Raw genomic sequence first — 23,556 nt, forward strand, 5'->3', positions numbered from 1 at the left:
TTTTCAGTACTTTTCCTATTTGTAAGTATATTTTTACTTTCCTGACACATAATATGATTTGTACATGCTTTTTAAATGAAAAGAACTTCATGAACCTTTGATGATATGACAAAGGCAATGGATATATCCCCAAACTTATCATTTTATAACATTTTCAAAGAGTTTATACAGCCCTGTAATTTACTAGGCCTCCTAGGGATTTATGGGTCCTATTAAGAAATTCCTTTCTACAAATTTATTAGTACTATATGTAATGATTACTAGTTTGTTCCTAAATATTCCAGTTTTATTTTTCTGTGTACTTTGTAGGGGATTGATTGCATGTCCACACTCCTTTGAAATTAGGTTTGGCCACACAACTTGCTTCGAAATATGAAGTGTGAAATATATTTAATAATGAAAATTAAGTTTGTTTCCCTTTCCTCTACCCAATCACCAATTTCTCCTCCCCAGATACATTCTCTCTTACAAGTTTCTCATATATCTTTCAAAAAACAGGCTACACATTTTAGAGGTATGCATTTTAACAGCCAAATTCTACTACCACACCTTCTTTTTTCTTTATGTCTCAAGAAGTATAGAAATTTACATTAAAGTGAAGCCTATATCCTCTTGGATCTTTGAGTTGTTACTATATGAGACAGAACTTTCTGCCTTGTATATGTAGCATGAACCAAAATAAACATTTGCAACTTAATGTATACAGAACTCAGCCATCAAATGTCTGAATTATGAGAAAGTTCTTTAAGACTGTTTCTCAGGTCACTTTTTACCTAGGTTTCCAATAATCTTTGTTATCTGGTTTTCAAACTAAAAATAAAATATTACAAACCATAAATTTGGATTGTTATACCCACAGATGATTGCAAGAAGGAACATCTAATGAACTGGAAATAAGTGGAAAAAACCCACACAATCAAAAGAAATAAAAAAGAATGCTGGATTTAATGCCATTTGTGCAGGGGCAAGTAGTTTCAAACATTATCAATAGATATTTGGGAAATGGGTAGCAGTAAAATAGGTAAAGTTTTACTAATATTTCTTTGTTGAAATTAAAGATACAATAAATTAAAATTATCATCTTTCTCAGCAGTCTATAATAAAAACTAACTCTGAAGGAATAATATGCTAATGATCAACTATAGTATATTTTGATACAAATAGTTAAATCTTTAGTTTAGCACTTTATTCTGGGAAAGTAAATTTGGTACGTATAAGTGATTATCAAAAAACTATTAAAATATTTGCAGTATACTTTAGAAAATGACCAGGGAAGTATATAACCTAGTAGAGAAAAACTTCCATCCTAAGTAAGAAGATAATGTGTTAATATTTATTAGAAAGGAACATCTCATGACTCTAGATTGGATGTAGAATCAAAGCATTAGAGAAGGGTTATTCAAAGTCCCATCATACTGATTTGTTTCCCAAGCCTCAATTCCTCACTTATGCTTCTTAACATTACCAGCAATATTCAACTCAACATTAATTATTGCTCCATACTCTATGTAATTCACGTTTGTGTAGTGTTCCCTAAAGCTGTTTCCAAACGCTTTTTTTTTCACCCATTACATGGAGCTCATATATCCAAGTCATACCATATGTAACCCTTCTTGGTCTATTATTATATACTGATTACTTGGTCATTCTTTTTTTTTTTTTTTTTTAATTATACTTTAGGGTTTTAGGGTACATGTGCACAACGCGCAGGTCTGCCACACATGTATCCATGTGCCATGCTGATCCCCTGCATCCACCAACTCGTCATCCAGCACCAGGTGCATCTCCCAATGCCATCCCTCCCCCCGCCCCACCCCACAACAGTCTCCGGAGTGCGATGTTCCCCTTCCTGTGTCCATGAGTTCTCATTGCTCAATTCCCACCTATGAGTGAGAACATGCGGTGTTTGGTTTTTTGTCCTTGCGATAGTTTACTGAGAATGATGGTTTCCAGTTTCATCCATGTCCCTACAAAGGACACGAACTCATCATTTTTTATGGCTGCATAGTATTCCATGGTGTATATGTGCCACATTTTCTTAATCCAGTCTATTGTTGTTGGACATTTGGGTTGGTTCCAACTCTTTGCTATTGTGAATAGTGCCGCAATAAACATACGTGTGCATGTGTCTTTATAGCAGCATGATTTATAGTCTTTTGGGTATATACCCAGTAATGGGATGGCTGGGTCATTCTCTTTTTTAAAGGATATTTTGGAATATAACTGAAACACTTTTTTCAGGCCAAGTTGTGTCATCATCATAGGGGATTCTATAACAAAGATGAGAAATCCACTTCCCTTGTCTCTAAATTTTTTCATTTCACAAATATAAAAATAAGCAACTCTGCTGTTTTCACATATTGATCCTCCTATCCATGTCATGAACACATAATCACTGAGAACTATTCCAGCTGTTAGGTATTAAAGTTAAACACTCTCTTCCTGGACCACAACTTCCTCATTTTCCAGTTCTCAGTTACACTGACTTGGTCATTGACCTCATTACATTCATGAACCATTTGAATCCTCTATTTTGTACTACGTACTTTTATCTTTTATCTTTACATAACTTCCTCTGTAAGTTTAGAGTTCATGACCACTTCAATAACTCTCCTGACAGCACCTTCAAAATTATTGGTTCTATTTTTTACCTGGTATAATTTCAACTCCTGATTATTTCTGCTCAACAACACATCTATTCCATGGGGAGTCTAAGAGAAAAAGAAATACATATTCTCTTCAACTTGTGATGGGGTTAGGTCCCAATAATTCATCATAAGTAAAAAAAAAAAATCATAAGTTGAAAATGCAATTGATACCCCAAAACCTATCGTAAATTAAAAAAAAATAAATTGAATCATTGTAAATCCAGATGCGCCTCAATTTATGATGGAATTACCTCCTGAGAAACATCCTAAAAGCAAAAAAAGAAGTCATAAACCAAACCACTGTAAGTCAGAGACTGTACAGGTATGCCAAAAAATTGAATATTGGTAGTCTGTTAAAACAGTGTGAAAGGCTGGGTGTGGTAGCTCACGTATGTAATTCCAGCACTTTGAGAGGCTGAGACAGGCAGATCACTTGAGGCCAGGAGTTCAAGACCAGCATGGGCAACATGGTGAAACCCTACCTTCACTAAAAATACAAGAATTAGCGAGTTGTGGTGGTGCACACCTGTAGTCCCAGTTACTTGGGAGGCTGAGACAGGAGAATTGCTTGATCCCAGGAGGCAGAGGTTGCAACAGGTAGGCGGAGGTTGCAGTGAGCCAACATCATGCCACTGCCGTCCAGCCTGGGCGACAGAGAGAGACCCAAAAACCAAAACATAGACAAAACTAAAAATAGTGTAAAGGTACTACCTCCTTCTTTAACCTCTGTTTTTCTCTTTTTCTGGCTCTCTGAATAGCTATCCCTTACTTGGCTTTTGCTGCAGTTAAACATTGAATTGTATTCCCCCAAAATAGTATGTGGGAGTCCTAACTCCCAGTAACTCACAATGTGATGTTATTTAAAAATAGAGTTGTTAAAAATGTAATTAGTTAAGATGAGGTCATATTGGATGTAGGGTGAGCCTTTAATCCAGTATGACCTGTGATTTTATAAAAGAAGGGAGATGCACGGAGAGAAGCTGGCTATGCCACAACAGATGGAGATTGGAGTGAAGTACCTACAAGCCAAGGAGTACCAAGAGTTTCCAACAAGCACCAGAGAGAGAAGAGGCAGAGAAGGATCCACCCCTCCTCTGCCTGACAGGTTTCAGAGGGATCATGGCTCTGGTGACACCTTAATTTCAGACTTCTTGCCTCCAGAACTGTGAGACAATATATTTTTGTTATTTTGAACAACCCAGTTGGGCACTTTATTACTGAAGACCTTGGGAACAAGTACAGCTGCTCATCACAAGATTTTCTGCATAGACTATTCCAGCATCTGCTACTAGAGACAATTTTATTTATTTATTTCCAATTTTTATGCCTTTCATTTCCTTGTATGTCTTGTGGTACTGACTAGAACTTCCAGTATTATGTTGAATAGCAAGGGAAAAGTAGTTGTATTTGCCTTGTTTCAATCTCATAAGAAAAACATTCAATTTCTTTCCATTAAATATGAGGTTAGATATAGATGGAGATTTGGGGTAGATTGTTTTTATCAACTTGAGGAAATTACTATTACCTTTTTTCTGATAGTTCTTATCATTAATGGGTGTTAAATATTTTCATTTTCTTCTGCATCAATTATCATATGATTTATTTTTCTTTAGCCTGATAATAAGAGAGATTACATTGTTTGATTTTCAAATATTGAAGCAGCCTTTTATCCTTGGAATAAATCCCAGTTGGTCATGGTACTTAGATATTGTTGAATTCTATCTGCTAATATTTTATTAAGAATTTTTTCACAATATTCATAGGAAATATTGGTATATAATTTTCTTCTCTAGAGATTTCATTATCTGGTTTTGGTATCAGGGTTATTCTGCTTCATATAATGAGATAGAAATTACTCTGTCTTCTATTTTCTGTAAAATATTTTTTTAAATTGGTGTTAATTTTTCTTTAAATATTTGGTAGAATTCTCCAGTGAAACTGCCTGGGCCTGGAGATTTCTCTTACCTGAGGTTTACCATTACAAATTCAGTTCACTTAATAGTTATAGGGCTATTCAAATACTCTATTTCACATGTAGTTTTGCCAGTTTTCACTGCTCAAGGAATTAGTCCAATTCTTCCAAATGGTCAAATTAATCTATGCAGAGTTGTTCATATTTACTCATTCTGATTTTTGCATGGACTGTAGTGACATCTCTTGTTTTCTTATTGATATTAGTAATTTATGTCTTCTCTTTGTTTCCTTGTTCAAATTACTAGAGATTTATTTTACTAATCTTTTGAAATAATCTGATTTTTGTTTTAATGACTTTTTCTATTTTTGCATTTTAATCTTGCTGATTTGTGCTTCTTTCTTTACAATTTCCTTTGTTCTTCTTCTTCCCTTAGATTCATTTTGTTCTTTTTATAATTTCTTGATGTTGAAACTTAGATTATTGATATAAAAACCTTTTCTCCTTTTATAAGCATCCAGTTTATAACCTCACTATGAGCATAACTTTAGTTGGGTTCTACAAATTTTTATATGCTATGTTTTCAGTTTTATTTAGATATATATGAATTGTTTGTGTTTATGTTCCCTTTGATTATATATCTGTACCTACAATGTATCTATCTATCTATGTATCTATAAAATTTCTTTAGACTTTGACCGTGACCCTTGGATTATTTAGAGATGCATTGGTTACTTTCCAAATGTTTGAAAACATTCCTTGTGTTTTTCTGTTACTGATTCTAGTCTAATTCCATTATGGTTAAATAACACTTTTTATATCTTATATTCAAATTCTTTATAAGTTATTTTATGGGCCAGGATATAGTCTCTCATGGCATATGTTCCATGAGCACTTGAGAAAAATTGTGTATTCTTATGTTGTTGGAAGGTGCATTTTGTAAATCTTAATTAGATATTATCAGTTCACGGTGTTGAGTTATTCTAGCATCTTGCTGACTTGTCAGTCACTAAAATTGTAAATTTGTCTATTTCTTCTCTCAGTTTTATCAATGCTGCTTTACCTATTTTGCAGTTAATTGTTTGGTGCATGTAGTTTTATGATTGCTGTGTCTTCTTGGTGGATTTAGCCTTTTAACATTATGTACTGACAACTGTCTATTCCATAATTTTCTTTGCTCTGGTATCTTCCTTGTCTATTAATACTAATGTGCTCATGCTTAATTTCCTTTGATTGATATTTTCATACTATATCTTTTTTTGTTGTTCTTTAACTTTTAGCCTTCCTATATGTTATGGGTTGAATTTTGTCCACTCCAAAATATGTTGATGTCTTAACCTCCAGTACACAAATTGTGATCCTATTTATAAATAAGGACATCATCAATGTAATTAGTTAAGATGAGATCATACTGAAGAAGGATGGATCCCTAATCCAATATGACTTGTGTCCTTGTAAGAAGAGAGAAATTTGGACAGAGACACTTGAGGGGAGAATGTCATGAAACTAAAGAGGAAGAAATTGAAGTGCTATTGCTGCAAGTCAAAGAACATCAACAATTGGCAAATACCACAAGAAACTAGTAGAGGAAAATATGTATTCTTTCCTACAGGTTTCAAAGAGAGCATGGACCTACCTACACCTTGAATGTTGACTTCGTCATTGCAGAACTGTGAGAGAACAACTCTGTTGTTTTCAGCAACCCAGTTTGTGGTACTTTGCTCTGGCCTCCCTATGGAGCTAATGCAGTGACATCATATAGCTGGGTCATTTTGTTTTATCCACTGTACTAATCTCTATCTTTTAAATAATGTATTTAGACCATTTATATTTAGTGTATTTATTGATAAGTTTATACATAAATTTACCTCTTTTTTTTGTTTATTCTCTTTTTTTTCTGTTTTCTTTTTTCTGCCTTCCTATGGTTTTGTGGAATTTTTTAAGATTTCTATTTTTGTTTGTCTATAGTGTTTTTGAACTTCTCTCTCTGTATAACATTTTTAGTATCTGCTATAGTTAATATATATAGTTATATAGTATATATTTATATATTTAATATAACTTTCCAGCACAGCATCTACCAGTGCAAATAAAGTATAGAAAACTTAACACATTTTATGTCATTTTGTACTTCATTATTTAAAATACAATTCCTTAAATACTTACTCCATATTCATTGATAATCATATGACACAGCATTAAAATTTTTGTTTCAACTATCAAACATGATTTTAAAAACAACAGAAGAAAAGATAAATCTGTTATATTTACCTACATTTTTGTTTCTTCTGTTGTTATTTCTTCTTTGTCAATGTTACATGGTTCTTTTTTTTTTTTTTTTTCCGAGGCAGAGTTTAACTCTGTCACCCAGGCTGGATTGCAATGGCATGATCTCAGCTCACTGCAACCTCTGCCTCCAAGGTTCAAGCGATTCTTCTGCCTCAGCCCCCTGAGTAGCTGGGATTACAGATGTCGGCCACCAAACCTGACTTTTTATTTTTTTGTAGTTTTAACAGAGATGGGGTGCTCTCAAACTCCTGACCTCAGGTTATCTACCCACCTCAGCCTCCCAAACTTCTGAGATTACAGGCATGGGCCATGGCGCCTGACCACAGGGTTCATTCTATTTTATTTCTGTTCTGACTTAAAATGTTCTTTGGCTAGATTTTAGGGTAGATATGTAATGAAAAAGTTTATTTATTGATGTTTCATTTATATATGAAGGATAACTTTAACTGGATAATTAATTGTGAGTAGCTAGTTTTTTGTTTTGTTTTGTTTTGTTTTGTTTTTGTTTTGGCACTGGAAAAATGTTGTGGCCCTTCCTTCTTGTCTCTGGAATTTTTGATTAAAAAAATCTCCTGCCATTCCAAATGTTTTCCCTTATAAGTAATATATTGCTTTTCTCTGTCTGCTTTCCAAATATTATTGATTTTAGTTTTCAGAAGTTTGACTGTGATATAGCTTGGCATCAGTTTTTCTTTATTTATCCTCTTTGTAGTTACTCAACTTTTGAAATTGAAGGTTAATATGTTTCTCCAAATATGGGAATTTGATAGCCATTATTTTAAAAAATAATTTTTCAGCCTCACCCTGTTTTAGCTTTATTTCTAGCTTTCCAAAGACACACATGTTTGAAGTTTTCTTTATAGCTCTACATATGCCAAAGGTTCTGTTCATTTCTTGTCTATTATTTCTGTTTTTCAATTTGATCAATTACTATTATTATATCTCTGAGTTCAGTGATCTTTTCTCCGCAGATCTGGAAGACCTAGCTAGAGCAATCAGACAAGATAAAGAACTAACAGGCATCTAAATTGGGAAGGAAGAAATCAAATTACTCTTGTTTGCAGATGATATGGTTTTATATTAGTAAATCCTAAAGACCCCAACAACAACAAAAAAACTAGTAGAATGGATAAACTAATTTGGTCAAGTTTCAGGACACAAAATAAGCATACAAAACTCAGTAACACTTCTATATGCTAATAGTGAACAATCTGAAAAAGAATTTAAAAAAGTAATTCCATTTATGATATCCATACACAAAATTAACGACCTAGAGTTAACTTAACCAAAGAAATGAAAAATATCTACAATAAAAACTATGAAATTGAAGAGGACACAAAAATGGAAATATATTCCATGTTCATGGACTGGAAGAATGAATATTGTTAAAAAGTCCACACTACCCAAAGAAATCTACATATTCAATGCAACCTCTCTCAGATTACCAATCATATTCTCCACTGAAATGGGAAAAACAATGCTAACATTTATATGGAACCAAAAAAGACCCCAAATAGCCAAAGCTATCCTGATCAAAGAAGGTCAAAACTAGAGAAATCACATTACTTGACTTCAAATCATACTACAGAGCTGCAGTTACCAAAAAAAGAATGTTACTGGCATAAAAACAGACACGTACACCACTGGAAAAGAACAGAGAACCGAGAAAGAAATCCACACACCTACAGTGAATTAATTTAAACAAAGTTACCAAAAATATACACTGGGAAAAAGATAGTCTCTTCAATAAATAGTGCTGAGAAAACTGGATATCCATAGGCAGAATAATGAAACTAGACCACTCTCTCTTGCCATACACAAAACTAAAGCTAAAGACATAAATTTAAGACCTTGTACTATGAAACAAAAAGAAATCATTGAGGAAGCTTTCCAGGATACTAGACTGGGCAAAAATTTCTTAAGTATTACCCCACAGGCACAGGCAACCAAAGCAAAGTAAACAAATTTGATCACATCAAGTTAAAAAGCTTCTGCACAATAAAGAATAAAATCCACAAAGTGAAGAGACAACCCACAGAATGGGAGAAAATATTTACAAACTACCCCCTGACAAGGGATTAATAACAAGAATATATAACAGGCTTAAAAAACTGTATAGGAAAAAAACCCTAATAATCAAAGAAAAAATTAGGCAAAATCTTTGAATAGACATTTCTTGAAAGAAGACATGAAAAATGGAAAAAAAAGCATACGAAAAGGTACTCCAAATCATTGATCATCAGAGAAATGCAAATCAAAACTACAATGAGATATTATCTCACCTCAGTTAGAATGACTTTTATCCAAAAGACAGGCAATGAAAAATGCTAGGCAGGATGTGGAAAAAAGGGAACCCTTGAAAAACTTTTGGTAGGTATGTCCATTAATACAACCACTGTGGAGAATAGTTTGGAGTTTCTTTAAAAACAGTAAAAATAGAGCTAACATACAACCCAGCAATCCCACTGCTGGGTATATACTCAAAAGAAAGGAAATCAACATATCAAAAAGATATCTGCACTCCCATATTTTCTGCAGTACTGTTCACAATAGATAAGATTTGGAAACAAACTAAGTGTCCATTCACAGATAAATGGATAAATAAAATGTGGTATATATACACAATGGAATACTATTCAGCAATAAAAGAGAATGAGATTCTGTTTTCTGAAACACCGTCGGGGGAATTGGGGGTCATTATGATAAGTGAAATAAGCCAGGCACAGAATGACAAACATCACATGTTTGCACTTATTCGTTGCATCTAAAAATTAAAATAATTGACATCATGGAGATAGAGAGTAGAAAGATGATTACCAGAGCCTGGAAAGGGTATGGGGTTGGGGGCAGCACGGGGAATGCAGTTGGAATGGTTAATGGATACAAAAAAGTATTTAGAAAGAATGAATAAGATCTATTATTTGATAGCACAACAAGGTGACTATAATTAATAATAATTTACTTGTACATGTAAAAATAACTAAAAGAGTAAGAGGATTGATTTTAATACAAAAGATAAGTGCTTGAGGGAATGAATGTGTCATTTTTTCATGATGTGGTTATTATGCATTCCATGCCTGTATCAATAATAGGTTGTGTATCCCATAAACACATACACCTCCTATTTACCCACGAAACTTAAAAATTAAAATAATACTTTTTAGCCTTAGCATCTATAATCAGATTTTTGACTCATTTTGAGTTAATTTTTGCATATTCTATAAGGTAAAGTTCTAAAGTTCTAACTACGTTTTCTTTTTTTTTTTATTTTCAAGTCCTTTGCCCATTTTTATTTTTATTATTATTATACTTTTAAGTTCTAGGGTACATGTGCACAACGTGCAGGTTTGTTATATATGTATACATGTGCCATGTTGGTGTGCTGCACCCATTAACTTGTCATTTACATTAGGTATATCTCCTAATGCTATCCCTCCCCCCCTCCCCCCACCCCACAACAGGCCCCAGTGTGTGACGTCCCCCTTCCTGTGTCCAAGTGTTCTCATTGTTCATTTCCCACCTATGAGTGAGAACATGCGATATTTGGTTTTTTGTCCTTGTGACAGTTTGCTGAGAATGATGGTTTCCAGATTCATCCATGTCCCTACAAAGGACATGAACTCATCCTTTTTTATGGCTGCATAGTATTCCATGGTGTATATGTGCCACATTTTCTTAATCATCTATCATCGTTGGACATTTGGCTTGGTTCCAAGTCTTTGCTATTGTGAATAGTGCCACAATAAACATACATGTGCATGTGTCTTTATAGCAGCATGATTTATAATCCTTTGGGTATATACCCAGTAATGGGATGGCTGGGTCAAATGGTATTTCTAGTTCTAGATCCCTGAGGAATCGCCACACTGTCTTCCACAATGGTTGAAGTAGTTTACAGTCTCACCAACAGTGTAAAAGTGTTCCTGTTTCTCCACATCCTCTCCAGCACCTGTTGTTTCCTGACTTTTTAATGATTGCCATTCTAACTGGTGTGAGATGGTATCTCATTGTGGTTTTGATTTGCATTTCCCTGATGGCCAGTGATGATGAGCATTTTTTTCATCTGTCTGTTGGCTGCATAAATGTCTTCTTTTGAGAAGTATCTGTTCATATCCTTCGCCCACTTGTTGATAGGTTTGTTTTTCTCTTGTAAATTTGTTTGAGTTCTTTGCAAATTCTGGATATCAGCCCTTTATCATTTACCTTCCACTTATAAGTGAGAACGTGCAGTATTTGGTTTTCTTTCCCTGTGTCAGTTTGCTAAGGATAACAGCCTCCAGCTCCATCCATGTCCTTATAAAGAACATGATCTCTTTCTTTTGTATGGCTACCTAATATTCCATGGTGGTATATGTGCCACATTTTCTTTATCCAGTCTATCATTGAGGTGCATTTAGGTTGTTTCTATGCCTTTGTTATTATGACTATTGCTGTAATGAACATACATGTGCGTGTGTCTTTATAATACAATAATTTATATTTCTTTGGGTATAGGCACAGTCATGGGATTGCTGGGTCAAATGGTATTTCTGTCTTTAAGTCTTTGTGGAATTGCCACACTGACTTCCACAATGGCTGAACTAACTTACACACCCAACAACAGTGTGTAAACATTCATATTTTTCCACAACTTTGCCAGAATCCATTATTTTTTAACTTTTTAGTAATAACCATTCTGACTGGTGTGAGACGGCATCTCTCTGTAGCTTTGATTTGCATTTCTCTAATGACCAATGATTTTGAGCTTTTTTTATATGATTGTTGGTTGCATATATATCTTCTTTTGAAAAATGTCTGTTCATGTCCTTTGCTCACTTTTTGTATGGGGTTGTTTGCTTTTTTTGTAGATTTGTTTAAGTTAGTTATGGATGCTGGATATTAGACTTTCGTCAGATGCATAGTTTGCAAAAATGTTCTCCCATTCTATAGGTGGTTTCTTTACTATTTTGATACTTTATTTTGCCACGAAGACTCTCTTTAGTTTAATTAGATACTATTTGTTAATTTTTCCTTTTGTTGTAATTGCTTTTGGCATTTTCGTCATGAAATCTTTGCCTGTTTCTATGTCCTGAATAGTATTGCATAGGTTGTCTTCCAGGGTTTTTATAGTTTTGTGTTTTACATTAAGTCTTTAATCCAACTTGTGTTGGATGTAAAGAAGGAATCCCGGTTTAATCTTTTGCATATTGCTAGCCAGTTACTCTAGCACCATTCTTTGAATAGAGAATTCTTTTCCCATTGTTTGTTTAAGTCAGGTTTGTGGAAGATCAAATAGTAGTAGGTGTGTGGTCTTATTTCTGGGTTCTCCATTCTGTTCCATTGATCTATGTGTCAGTTTCTGCAACAGTACCATGCTGTTTTGGTTACTGTAGCTCTGTAGTATAGTATTTTATTCTTTTAGATAGTATTGTAAATGAGTTGTTAAAATTTCCTTTTCTGATTGTTCATTATTAGTATATAGAAACAAATGATTTTTGCATGGTAATTTTTATTCTGAAACTTTTCTGAATTCATTTTAGCTCTAACCATTGTGTGTGTGTGTTTGTTTGTGTGTGTGTGAGAAAGAGAGAGAGAGGAGAGAGGGAGAGAGAGAGACAGAGAGAGAGAGGAGAGAGAGAGATTTTAGGGTTTTCTACATATAAAATCATGTCTGTGAAAAGAGATAATTGTACTTCTTGCTTTCCAATTTTGATGTCTATTTTTTTGGGCATAATTGCTATGGCTAAAACTTTTTGTAATGTGTTTAATAGACGCAGTGAAACTGGGCAACTTATTTTATTTCTGGTCTTAGAGGAAAAGCTTTCAGTTTCTCCACTGAGTGTGATATTAGCTGTAGGTTTTATTTTTTGTCTTCTTTTGGCATTTACATGATAAATATTCCACCCTTTTATTTATATTTACAATGCCTTATTTCAACAGGTGTGTCTTGTAAATTGCATAACTATTTTATTTTTATTCTTATTTGACATTCTTTGTTACTGTGAGTAGTCTTTCATTTTTACATATTTAATATTATTAGTGATATCTTTGAGTTTGAAGTTTTCTAGATTGTTCATACTGGTTTATCCCTTTCTATCTTTTATAAAAAAAAATTATGTGATACTCCATGTTTTTCTCTATTATCTTTTTTAAATTATAAGAGCATCCAATTTTTTACATCCAATAAGAGAGGGTTCATTCAATATTTGTTAAATAGATAATGTAAGGCTAGCCAATTTAATAAAACTAGGGCCAAGATTGGATTATGATACAGTTTCTGTTTTGGTAAGATTTATTTTATCTATATTTTATTTATGCTCTTTTTGAAACTTCAAATTATATCCCGATGATTTCACAATTAGCTGTAGAACTATGGACCCTGAAACCAAATATTTACCTTCTAAATTTTCTGCAACAGTCCTGGATTATGCATGTACTCATAGCATAATTAATTATTTTACCAATTTTACTATTAAAGGTGTTTATTATTCTACTTATAGCCACCCTAGTTATAGTTATCCTATTTATGCAGCAAATAAACCTAAACTGGTTTCTCTCAGTAGGAAAAGCCAGCATTTCATGAACATTATATTTATGCATGATATATGGGTATCTGCATTTAGTTGTGTTGAAAGTAAAATCCATAAGAAATATTTGGAATATGAAGTCAAATTAAATAAAATAATGATATAAATTTGAAGATGAATAAAATTGAACTTGGGCATTTTATTTAGTTTTGGAAAATTGTGAATTTTCCCAGATATATATACATCCATAGCTACATATACCTGTATCTAAAAACATAGATTACATAGCATTTATGAAGGGCATATTGTTCCTCAGAAAGTAGTCTATATTTTAAGAGGCCTTAAATAAGTTAATTCTAAAAACACATTTTTTAAAATACTACTTTTATCACCATTGTACAACTGAAAAAGATAATCCTGGATATATGTAAGTAATAAAGCTAAGCTTTAAACTCAGGGAGCCTAGGGCCAGAATCTATGCTCTTATCCAATCACTGTGCTCTTATAGCTTTGTAACACATGTGCATTATGTTTAATATATGAATTGAAGCTTTATGTATAGTTCTTGCAACTGAAAAATATCTTCTTCACACTGGTAAAAACTTGTGGCCATGGTAACAAAGATATTTAATGGCCAGGAGCTTATAATAGTGTGTTTCTTTATTTTTAAAAATAGGAGATATTTTCAAATATACTAATACAGGATAATTACTCAAACATAAGTCATTTTATCTTGTGAGCTAATACTGCTCTCTATATTTCCCCAATCGACCACCAGAAGGAATCAAAGAGAAATTACAAGATAAGTCTAAGATACAGTGATCTGTTGTGTTCAGTCTTCCTGACTGTGAAGTGTGTGATGAATATAAGTGAGTTATCAGGCATCTCCACATGAGTAAAGACAAATGTCATTTTAGTTCCAAATAGGCAGCAATGAGCACTCCACCTATGAAAAAACACTTGATTCCAAGTATCTCAAGAGATTACAGTCATATATATGTATAGATCTAACTAGATAAGCACTCTTTAGAGTGTGTTTCATAGGGAAGACTAAAGAAGCTAGCAATCTATATTTCCCCAACCAAAGTATTATGTTAAGAGACTTCTTTGCTCTACTTCAGTGCTTTTATACCCTAAGAAAGAAAATATAACTAGAGAATGAGATATGTCTTAACTATACAAAATCTTATGTTACATTTAAAAAAACTAAGTTGAGAGTAAGCTTCAGACTCTTGTTACTACATATAAACTTCAAATATACAATAGTCTAAATAGAAAACTTTACAGGAACTCTCGAAACTATTCAAAGATTTACAGCAACCGTAAAAACACTCATTTAAGAAAAAGTCATTTTAACGATATTGATTATTCCTACCCATGAGCATGGAATCTTCTTCCATTTGTTTGTATCCTCTTTTATTTCATTGAGCAGTGGTTTGTAGTTCTCCTTGAAGAGGTCCTTTACATCCCTTGTAAGTTGGATTCCTAGGTATTTTATTCTCTTTGAAGCAATTGTGAATGGGAGTTCACTCATGATTTGCCTCTGTTTGTCTGTTATTGGTGTACAAGAATGCTTGTGATTTTTGTACATTGATTTTGTATCCTGAGACTTTGCTGAAGTTGCTAATCAGCTTAAGGAGATTTTGGGCTGAGACGATGGGGTTTTCTAGATATACAATCATGTCATCTGCAAACAGGGACAATTTGACTTCTCTTTTCCTAATTGAATACCCTTTATTTCCTTCTCCTGCCTGATTGCCCTGGCCAGAACTTCCAGCACTATGTTGAATAGGAGCGGTGAGAGAGGGCATCCCTGTCTTGTGCCAGTTTTCAGAGGGAATGCTTCCAGTTTTTGCCCATTCAGTATGATATTGGCTGTGGGTTTGTCGTAGATAGCTCTTATTATTTTGAGATACGTCCCATCAATACCTAATTTATCGAGAGTTTTTAGCATGAAGGGTTGTTGAATTTTGTCAAAGGCCTTTTCTGCATCTATTGAGATAATCATGTGGTTTTTGTCTTTGGTTCTGTTTATATGCTGGATTACATTTATTGATTTGCGTATGTTGAACCAGCCTTGCATCCCAGGGATGAAGCCCACTTGATCATGGTGGATAAGCTTTTTGATGTGCTGCTGGATTCGGTTTGCCAGTATTTTATTGAGGATTTTTGCATCAATGTTCATCAAGGATATTGGTCTGAAATTCTCTTTTTTGGTTATGTCTCTGCCAGGCTTTCGTATCAGGACGATGCTGGCTTCATAAAATGTGTTAGGGAGGATTCCCTCTTTTTCTATCGATTGGAATAGTTTCAGAAGGAATGGTACCAGTTCCTCCTTGTACCTCTGGTAGAATTCAGCTGTGAATCCATCAGGTACTGGACTCTTTTTTGTTGGTAAGCTATTGATTATTTATAGATTCAATGCCATCCCCATCAAGCTACCAATGACTTTCTTCACAGAATTGGAAAAAACTACTTTAAAGTTCATATGGAACCAAAAAAGAGCCCGCCTCGCCAAGTCAATCCTAAGCCAAAAGAACAAAGCTGGAGGCATCACCCTACCTGACTTCAAACTATACTACAAAGCTACAGTAACCAAAACAGCATGGTACTGGTACCACAACAGAGACATAGATCAATGGAACAGAACAGAGCCCTCAGAAATGATGCCACATATCTACAACTATCTGATCTTTGACAAACCTGACAAAAACAAGCAATGGGGAAAGGATTCCCTATTTAATAAATGGTGCTGGGAAAAGTGGCTAGCCATATGTAGAAAGCTGAAACTGGATCCCTTCCTTACACATTATACAAAAATTAATTCAAGATGGATTAAAGACTTAAATGTTAGACGTAAAACCATTAAAATCCTACAAGAAAACCTAGGCAATACCATTCAGGACATAGTTGTGGGCAAGGACTTCATGTCTAAAACACCAAAAGCAATGGCAACAAAAGCCAAAATTGACAAATGGGATCTAATTAAACTAAAGAGCTTCTGCACAGCAAAAGAAACCACCATCAGAGTGAACAGGCAACCTACAGAATGGGAGAAAATTTTTGCAACCTATTCATCTGACAAAGGGTTAATATCCAGAATCTACAATGAACTCAAACATATTTACAAGAAAAAAACAAACAACCCCATCAAAAAGTAGGCAAAGGACATGAACAGGCACTTCTCAAAAGAAGACATTTATGCAGCCAAAAAACACATGAAGAAATGCTCATCATCACTGGCCATCAGAGAAATGCAAATCAAAACCACAGTGAGACACCATCTCACACCAGTTAGAATGGCCATCATTAAAAAGTCAGGAAACAACAGGTGCTGGAGAGGATGTGGAGAAATAGGAACACTTTTACACTGTTGGTGGGACTGTAAACTAGTTCAACCACTGTGGAAGTCAGTGTGACGATTCCTCAGGGATCTAGAACTAGAAATACCATTTGACCCAGCCATCCCATTACTGGGTATATACCCAAAGGACTATAAATCATGCTGCTATAAAGACACATGCACACGTATGTTTATTGTGGCACTATTCACAATAGCAAAGAGTTGGAACCAACCCAAATGTCCAACAACAATAGACTGGATTAAGAAAATGTGGCACATATACACCATGGAATACTATGCAGCCATAAAAAAGGATGAGTTCATATCCTTTGTAGGGACATGGATGAAACTGGAAAACATCATTCTCAGTAAGCTATCGCAAGGACAAAAAACCAAACACCGCATGTTCTCACTCATAGGTGGGAATTGAACAATGAGAACTCATGGACACAGGAAGGGGAACATCACACTCCGGGGACTGTTGTGGGGTTGGGGGAGGGGGGAGGGACAGCATTAGGGACAATAATGGGTGAGGAAAAGTTCACATGGATACATATTAACAAACCTCACATTGTGACATGTACCTAAAAACAAATAAAATAAAAAATCCTTTCCCAGTGTGGCACAGAAGGGAGAAAGTTGCACAATTGCAGGTTGCTTCCCTTGAGCCAAAAAAAAAAAAAAAAAAGTATAGTGAAAGTTATCTGTAGTGATTTGGCCCATCTGTAAGCTGCCTGAGGGACCAGTATCTGTCTCATCTGACTTAGAGATCAGAGCAGAATGGCAGCATAATTAGATTCTTAGGCTGGAAGCTGTGGAGACAGTGGTGAGTATCATGGCACATGCAAACTACAGGGGGATATCAGACCCATGCATGCCTGAGGCAAGAGGTTATGAGTAACAGAATAAAGCAAAATATCTAACGCCCAGAGAGGAAGCTAGAGTAGGACTTTTGAGGGAATTAAAGCACTTAAAGGCAACTGTGGGAAAAATAAAGAAGCACACACATGAGCTCAGAAAGGAAGCATATCTAAAAATTATACCTGACAAAATCTTTTTTTTATTATACTTTAAGTTTTAGGGTATATGTGCACAACGTGCAGATAGTCCTTTGCTCCAGGCTGCTATCAAGGCTCAGAGAACTGCTAATTAGCAAAGGTCTTCTACACCATACTGTCAAGGCTGGGGAACCTGGCTGTTTCTTAACATGCCTAATTCTCAAAAAATGAGCATAAGCCATACAAAGAAATGGAAATCATGGCCCATTTAAAGGAAGAAAATAATCACATAACCAGTCTGAAAAAACACATGCATTGGACATACTAGAAAAACTGTTTAAAATAATTGTCTTTAATATACTCAAAGAGATAAGGGAAACATGAGAAAAATAGTGAAGGAAGTCAGGAAACGATTCATGAACAAAAATGAGAATATTAACAAAAACAAGTTAATTATATACAAAAAACTAAATAGAAATTTGGAACCCAAAGTCTATGATAGTTGAATTGAAAAATTCACTGGAGGGGTGCAACATAAAATTTGAACAGATAAAAGAATCAGTAAACTTAAAAAAATCATGTAAATTTATTGAGTCTGAGGAACAGAAAATAACAATGAAAAATTGTGAACAGAACCTAAAGGACTTATGGAAACCAGGAAGTTTCATTGTGAGAAGTGCATTATGGGATCATCAGGAGAATAGAGAGAAGATAAATTATTTTTAAAGCTAATAGCTGAAAACTTCCAAAATTTGAGGAAAAAAGTATGACATACAAATCTCAGAAGTTAATTAATTACAAGAGGGATAAACCAAAAAGACCCACACAGAAATCCATTATAATCAAACTTTTGAAAGACAAAGACAAAGAATCTTCAAAGCAGAAAGAAAATGTAACTGATTAGATACAAGAGATTTTCAGTAAACATACCAGTGAATTTCTCAGAAACCACACAGACCAGAAGGAAGTGAGGTGACATTTTAAGTGATGAAAAAAAAATAGTTATTAGTGGAGAATCATACATCTGGCAAAACTACCTTTCAGAATTAAGGAAAAAATTAAGACACTCCTAGAGAAACAAAAATTTAGGTAGTTAATTATTAGTAGAACTGCTCTCCAAGAATGATAAAGGAAGTTACTAAATTTAAAATGAGTGGACACTAGGGAATAACTTGAAGCTGTATGCAATATTAAGTTTTTCAGTGAAGCTAAGTATGCAGACAAATAAAAAAATAAGTATACTCACACTCACACACACATAATTGTATTGTTTTGTTACTGTAGCTTTTTGCGTTTATTTCTTTTTTTTTTTTTTTTTTTTTTTTGAGATGAAGTCTCTGTCACCTACACCTAGGCTGGAGTGCAGTGGCACTATCTCATTTCACTGCAACCTCCACCTCCTGGGTTCAAGCAATCCTCCCACCTCAGCCTCCCAAGTAGCTGGGATTACAGTCTCCTGCAACCACGCCTGGATAATTTTTGTTATCTTTAGTAGAGATGGGGTTTCACTGTATTTGCCAGCCTGGTCTGGAACTCTTCACCTCAAGTGATCTGTTTGCTTCAGCCTCCCAAAGTGCTGGGATTACAGGTGTGAGCCACTGCACCTTGCTAGCTTTTATTTTATAATTAGGTAAACACAATTGCATAAAAATAAGCTTAAATCTATGTTAATTGGATACAATATAAAAAGATGTAAATTGTGAAGTCTATGATAAAGTGGAGGAGCAGAGGTGAAAAGTAGTTGAGGTTTTGTATGTGACTAAAGTTAGGTTGATATTAATTTAAAATTATTATAACTTTAGGACATTATAGGCACTCTCCATAATAACCACAAAGAAAATATAGACAGAATACACAGAAAAGGAAATGAGAAGTGAATCAAAACACAAAACATGCTCCTGCAAAATATATAAACACAAAGGAAGACAGTAATGACGGTAAAGAGAGAATAAAAATTTATGACATACAGAAAACGAACAAAAAAACTGACAAAACTAAGCGCTTCCCTTTCAGTAATTACCTTAAATGTAAATGTATTAAACTTATAATTCAAAAGATATGAATTGAAAGAATGAATTAAAATAAAACTGCGATCCAACCATACGCTGTCTACTTTAGATATAAGGACAGACATAGGTTAAAAATGAAAGGATGGAAAACTGTTCTGTATAAACAGTAATTAAAAGACAGCAGGGCTTCTATATTAATATCAGACAAAATAGATTAAGTCAAAAACTATTATGAGAGGCTGAAAAGAGAAAATATAATGAGAAAGCTCAATTCATGACGAATTCATAACAACATAGATATAGATACCCAACATCAGAACTCCAAAATGCATAAAGCAAACATTGACAGAATTGAAGAGAGAAAAAGAAAACAAAACACTTCTACAATAATAGTAGAAGACATCAGTACCCACAACACTATAGACTATTTTGACCTAACAGACATATACAAACCACTCCATATGACAATAGCAGTACACACATTTTTCTCTCGTGCACAAGAAACATACCCCAGGGTAGAACATATGTTAGGCAACAAAGCAAGTAGTAGAAAAAAAGAAAAGAAAGAATTTAAATTAGGTAAACTGATTAGAAGTCTCTAACTTCTAGTGGGGCAATAGAAGGAGGTCATATAATTTCTCTTTGCAGAAAACAAGAAAATCTGGATGGCAATTTTCTAGAACAATCATTAAGAGCACTGAAAATTGATAAATGAAGTTTAAAAATATGAGAATTCACTTTAAAAAAATTCTTACAGTGTTGTGTAATAAATGTGCTGAGTTTTTGGCCATCATACCCATTCCCCTATTTCCTCCTATTCCTACTGTCTCAGACTCAGTAGATTCTTGCCTCAAAGATGTGATGGTGAGGGTGGGGGATCTGTAGCTGCTAAAGGTGAATGATTCAATTCATAATGGGAGACGGAAAACAGATCGAGAAAACCAGCAGTTTATCAGTCTTTTTAGAGTTATTAGCAGACTGGCCATAAATTTAATGGGAAGAAGAAGAAGTGAGAAATACATACGGATGAGAATGTCTAACCCAAACCCCTGGTTAACTGATAGCTGTATATGTTCAGGAGACCCAAGATAGCAAAACAAAATATGAAACTCAAGAGACTCTTAAGAACTGGTTACAAGTTTGAATGCCTTCAACAACATATAGCTCAGCCAGCAGAGCTTGGAATATTTGAGCACAACCGCTGTCAAAATCTTGGCAGACCAATAAACTATGCAACCACAAGATTGGCCTTTAGCTGTGCTAAAAACCATAAATGGAAATTATAAAATCTGATGAGAGATAGCCACTTGGAGGAAACAATGCAGGGAAACAAACATCACAGTGATAAATCCGGCTAAGTTAGGAAAGCAATTAAACAAAAGAACCCCTCCAAAATAAAATATACCACATCCTAGCGCTGACACATTATACTATGTAAAAATCTGATTTCAAACCAAAAATAAGTGATATATAAAGAGAAAGAAAATTGTGACCCACACTCACGCTAAAAAAGCATTCGATAACAACTTGTCAGCTTAGTGGTCCTAGATTTTGGATTTAGTAAGAAAAGACTTCCAAGCAATGATTATAAATATAATCAGATAATTGAAGTAAACATATTTAAAAAATATAAAGATACCATGCCAATAATAAGTCAACAAATAAAGACTCTCTACAGAAAATAGAAATTAAGAAATAGGGCCAAAAGAAAGGTTGAGCGTTGAAAAGAAAATTACCTGAAATTAAAAATTTACTATGTATACCCAACAGCAATTTTCTGATGGCAAGTGAAAGGACCAATAAACTCAATATACATCAATGGAAATAATCATATTAGTAGACCAGAAAGAAAAATTATTTTTTAAAATGAGGAGATTCTTTGAGACCTCTGAGAGACTATGAAGCATTACACATATATATGAAAGCATTAGCAGAAAATGATTAGAAAGATAGGAGAAAAATTTATGTGAAGGAAAAGGAAGAAAAGGAAAACAAACACACCACAAAGAAATTCACATAGAAAAGAACTGAGGTTAATGGACTCAAACAGCAATGACCTCACTCACCACTATTTTGCCAGCAATATAAAAGAGTCCAACAAATTAGCGGTGGATATTCCAGCCCATTCCTGCCCCATTTGACTTTGCCTAGAGCAAAAGTCACCTATTCCCACTAAGCCCTGCCCCAATTTTTTTTTTTTTTTTTTTTTTTTTTGAGACGGAGTCTCGCTCTGTCGCCCAGGCTGGAGTGCAGTGGTGCAATCTCGGCTCACTGCAAGCTCCGCCTCCCGGGTTCACGCCATTCTCCTGCCTCAGCCTCTCCGAGTAGCTGGGACTACAGGCGCCCGCCACCACGCCCGGCTAATTTTTTTTTTTTTTTTTTGTATTTTTAGTAGAGACGGGGTTTCACCGTCGTCTCGATCTCCTGACCTCGTGATCCGCCCGCCTCGGCCTCCCAAAGTGCTGGGACTACAAGCATGAGCCACCGCGCCCGGCCCAAATTGAAGATTTGTAAACACAATAATGATTGCTGTTTTCAACCAGGAAGTTTAAGGGTGGTTTGTTACACAGTTGGAACAACATGTATGAGTATTTAATTTGTAAATCATTTAGTGAAAACTTTTATAATAAATCAGTGAACATCTATTTATGTGTTTTGAGTATAGAAGTACCTAATAATCTGTAACTGTCAAGTAAACTGTGATAAACGTACACTTCAAAGCATAGACATGTATACCTCAAGAAATGTAATTTATAGATATATGTCTAGTGTAATTACAGATATGCCTTTTGTGAATATTAAAACATTTCAATTTACGCCTGAATAGTGGTATTACACTATGGGCCACAATAACATGGCAATGATATTATAACTGCAGATGTTTATAATTTCATTTATAGTTAAACATCCAGTTCTGTAAAACATGAAAATGTAGAATGCAAATATTTTAAATAAAGTATATAATGGAATAGTTAACTTGTTAATATTTGCTTAGAAACTATATAGAGAAGCTAGGGAAAAAATATTATTTCAAGAGCCTAGTCCATGCCTGCTTGTAGAAGTATGAAGCTCTAGGCTTTGTTCGGATTATCAGAATGCAAAGAAAGATGTAGCTCCGCTGCCTTTACAACAATCTAATAGGAATTTGGGGCTTCTTAGTGAATAAAAAAATTCGTCAAGGAGGGGAGCATGGACTTAAAAATGGTGAGTAGTGGGGAGTCATTAGGAGGAATGGTATCTGACAAAACAATTTCCAGTATGTGCAAAAATTTATTATTTATATTTTATTTTCTTTGCTATTTGGCAATTTGATGTAATCATTTGTCAATTCAAGTCTCATTAGACATAGATGCATGAGGGCTCTGCTTGAGGGGTATTTTTGTTTTTGCTTTTTGGAGTGTGGCAGTAGGGTGAGAGAAAGTGATGTCAAAGAAATGAGAAGAAATTCCCCTGAGTCATGTTATGAACTGAATATTTCCCCCTCCTCATTTTATTAATATATTGACGCCCTAACCACCAAGGTGTGTGTATTCAGAGTTAGGGCCTTCAAGGAGGTAATTACCCTTAAATGAGGTCAAAAGGGTGAGGCCAATCCAATGGGACTAGTGTCCTTATAAGAAAAGGAAGAGACACCAGGGGTTGAGCTTTCTCTGTGCATACGCACAGAGGAAGGCCAGGGGAAGGCATGGAACCTTGATCTTGACTTCCAGACTTTAGAACTGTGAGAAAATAAATGTCTGTTCTTTAAGCCACCTTGTCTGTGGCATTTTGTTATGGCAGCCCTAACTGACCACTACAAGCCAGTAGGGTAGGGGGATGAGAACAACCATCTAAAGTAACATGTGAGTGAG

General features: G+C 34.6%; 1 long non-coding RNA gene across 1 annotated transcript in view; it reads right to left on the bottom strand.

Annotated features, from left to right (window-relative positions):
- LOC116485105 (uncharacterized) overlaps nt 1-21,802 on the bottom strand; it is a 361,319-nt gene extending 339,517 nt beyond the window's left edge. Inside the window, exons 1-2 of the long non-coding RNA XR_004252751.1 lie at nt 21,772-21,802; nt 2,547-2,711 (exon numbers count right to left, since the gene is read on the bottom strand). This is a non-coding gene — a long non-coding RNA (uncharacterized LOC116485105). The remainder of the gene's footprint in view (nt 1-2,546; nt 2,712-21,771) is intronic.
- Nucleotides 21,803-23,556: the final 1,754 nt, after the last annotated feature.

Source organism: Hylobates moloch, unplaced genomic scaffold (assembly GCF_009828535.3).
Source record: "Hylobates moloch isolate HMO894 unplaced genomic scaffold, HMol_V3 SCAFFOLD_16, whole genome shotgun sequence".
Lineage (NCBI taxonomy): Eukaryota > Metazoa > Chordata > Mammalia > Primates > Hylobatidae > Hylobates > Hylobates moloch.